This window comes from Halyomorpha halys, unplaced genomic scaffold, assembly GCF_000696795.3.
Source record: "Halyomorpha halys isolate HHAL.00 unplaced genomic scaffold, Hhal_1.1 Scaffold276.1, whole genome shotgun sequence".
Lineage (NCBI taxonomy): Eukaryota > Metazoa > Arthropoda > Insecta > Hemiptera > Pentatomidae > Halyomorpha > Halyomorpha halys.
Genome location: NW_027105171.1, coordinates 192,003 through 195,455, shown reverse-complemented (window position 1 = coordinate 195,455; position 3,453 = coordinate 192,003).

The window sequence follows — 3,453 nt, the reverse complement described above, 5'->3', positions numbered from 1 at the left end:
AGTAATTTAATAAGTAATGATATGCATAAGCAATAAAACTGGTAGTTTGGGATATGTTTGTGAACATACATTACTAAAAATAATAAAAGAAAGACCCAGGAGAAATCTGTCAGACAACAGCTCCACAAATTCTTGGTGAAGTCAAAATGAATAAGCATATCTATACCTTAAGGTGATCCATGATCATTCACTCAATCCACTAGATTAACACACTTCCCAACTGAAGATAAATTGTTTTAATAAACTGAATATATGCTAAAAGTAAAATCAAGCAAATAAATTAAAAAATTACGTATAACTTGTTTTAACTGACATGTTATTGTGGCTATAGCATGTACAGCATAACTTGACTAAACCATTTCTGTACTATCAATACTTCTTTTCAAAGTTAATCATAATATGAAATAAACTTATTCAAAACTTTACATGTATTCTATAACACATGGATTTAAAAAGCAGTAGTTAAAAATTACAAAACTGTTCATTCCAATGATTTTTGGTACAAATTTTGAGGACAATTCCATAACAATATTACTTTTGGATTATCAAACCAAATATAAAATAAAAAAAGCTTTACAGAAATTTACCACTCACATAGTCACAAATATAATATATAAAGTATTGCTTTCTCTGCTTAGGTTTAGTAATTTTATGAGTAAATATTAATTTAATTTAAATATATTTCTAAATTACCAGCTGAATCACCATACATCAATTTTGATTCTTATACATAGAATATAAACTATATTAATACTCCTTTATCTGAAGATCTTTTAGAAATATTTCAGGCTGCTTCAAAACAGTCAAAAGTTTGCAAATTTTGGTCACAGTTAATATTTTTATTTAATTTACTTATCTATGTATTTTTTTAATATTAAAATTATCATATCAATTCTTTCTTTGCTACATGAATCCATGGTAAAGTTAACAAGGCAACTATCATTGGTTAAAGCAAATCATTAATAACTTTTTCCAATAAAATAATCCAATGACCTCGGAGTTAATAAACTAAACTAAAGAACATTAATTTTAGTTGTTGTAGTAATACTAATATAAAACACACACAAGATGGATAGCTCAGTGCAACATCTTTCTGCTACAGACCTGGGTTTATTCTACATAAACGTTAATATATGGATCATTCTCCCAATATTATGGTGCTGTTTTAGTTACAGATTTTTATAAGAACGATCAACCATCTGAATGTGAATGATTTTATTTTTCAGCTATTACATTTCTTGAGGCCCACAGTTCCTTCCTATGTTCTGGTTTTCCTCATTAATTTTTATCCAGCAATAAAATATATAATGCTTGTTTTATCACTCTAAACACTTACCAGTATACCAGTATATCCTCACAAGAGAAATTTCATGTTCAGAGATAATTAGTACACCTTAGATTATAGCTGATTCCCTTCGTTCGATTCTCTATCTAACCTCTTGGTTTGGTTCCAGGTTGTGAAAATTATGAATATGAGAGTATTTTAAGGGAAAAAGCGTATGAATATTGTTATTGGAGGTCACTCACTGGTCCTTAACAAAATCAATAGAGATAAGACTTATATTATATGAATTACATCGCTTCATATTATTTCAGAACCTCTTTACATAGATGCTTATCTTTGTTTTTGCGATTCTCCTTTTCGCGAAGATGATAAATAATTTATTTGTCACTTCCCAGCCTTTATGGATAGGTTGTTAGGGACTAGGGAGAGACCAGGAAACCTTTGGAAAAATGAATATTTAATTTTCTGGTAGGAACTTGAAGCTTTGACAAGCATAATTCTCAATTCATAGTTCAAGACACTGATGTTTGTGAAACTAATGAAACAAGTCTAATTATGTTTTCTTTAACTTCTTTCATTGCCTAAATTTCTTATAACAAAGAGAAGAAGAATATTTCCATTTCCCACTCAAATCGAACTTGAAAAGCTGTTAAAGTAAAGGGTCTACTTCCCAGTTTGTTATTTTTTCTGGAAGTCATGTGCTTCAGACAATTATCAAGAATTATTCTCTGAAGGCAATAAAAAAAAAAATCCAACAGTCAACTTTTATTTTTAAAAAATGTTGATAACTAAATAAATTCACTAAGTTGTAAAACGTTTAATTTACCTTGATTAGGATATTTTAATGATTCCTTGAAATCTTCATTATTATTTTTTCATTTTCTATTTGATCATATATTCAATAAATAATGCCTATTATTAATTAAATACATTAAAAATAATTTGATAAAAATTTACAAATATTTATATTTCAAATTTAAAAAGAACACACTTGAATGAATGGAAATAATAATCTAATTATCTTTATTTAAAGGGAAAATTATTGTAAATTAATAAAATGAATATTTTTGACAAATAGTTTATATAGATTCTAAAATAATATTGGATTATTACCCAGTTATCTATTTAAAAGGAATTGTAGAAAGAATGATGGAACAAAACTTACTCTAGACTTCAAGCTATTTCCTAACCATCCTGATATTGCTGATGCTTGATCAGATGGACCAGCAGGTCCATGGGCCATATAGTTTTTTGAGAAAACTGAACTTGTGTCCTCAGCCAGTTCCTCAACATGATATTTTAACATTTTAAAATAATTATCCCTTTAAATGGAAGGGATATGTGAGAATTTTTGTTTTAATATAATAAATAATTGGATCAATTTTTCATTTTAATTAAAAAAGTTAAATTAATTTATAAATAAAACGTATAATGAGCTCAGTTAAAAACCTGACCAATAAATTAATTTAACTTATTTAATTGATTGAAAAATTGAAACAATTATTTATTATATAACAGAAAATTCTCGCATATCTCCTCCCTTCCTCTACAGGCATAATTAATTATTCTAAAATTTAACTTTTATGAAACACGGGATAATTTTCTAGTCAACTCCTCCTTTTAGGGAAACACTATTTAATACTTTATTTTAAAATGTTAAGATGTTATTACGTCTAGAATATAAGCTTTAAGGCAAGAACAGCACATCCCCAATGAACAGTATAAAAAAATATATATAGTTTTATAAATGCTTTCTTTAAAGTTTTTGGACTGCAATGAGAACTGATGAATTTTTTGACGTATAAACAACAAATCTTTCCAGCCCTTTTCTTAGTTTTAAAACATTTGAAATTGCATTTAACAAGTTGGTTTAAAAATCTTAGTTCCCTTAGGATGCAGACCATAAAGACTGCATGAAACTTTGTCCCAATAAAAGTATTCTATATTGATATATATTGTTGCAAGTGTTGATAAAAGATTAATAGTGGAAAATGTATGTAATTATATACATTAACTTTTACTTACTGCTTTACTTACTAAATCCATATATTGCCACTCCCTACATTCTTTCTTATTATTAATTGTTATCTCACTGATAATTTATTCAAACTGGATTTTCTTTTTAGGAAGTTTGATTATATAAATTTTAAAAAATTGTTGGATAAAAA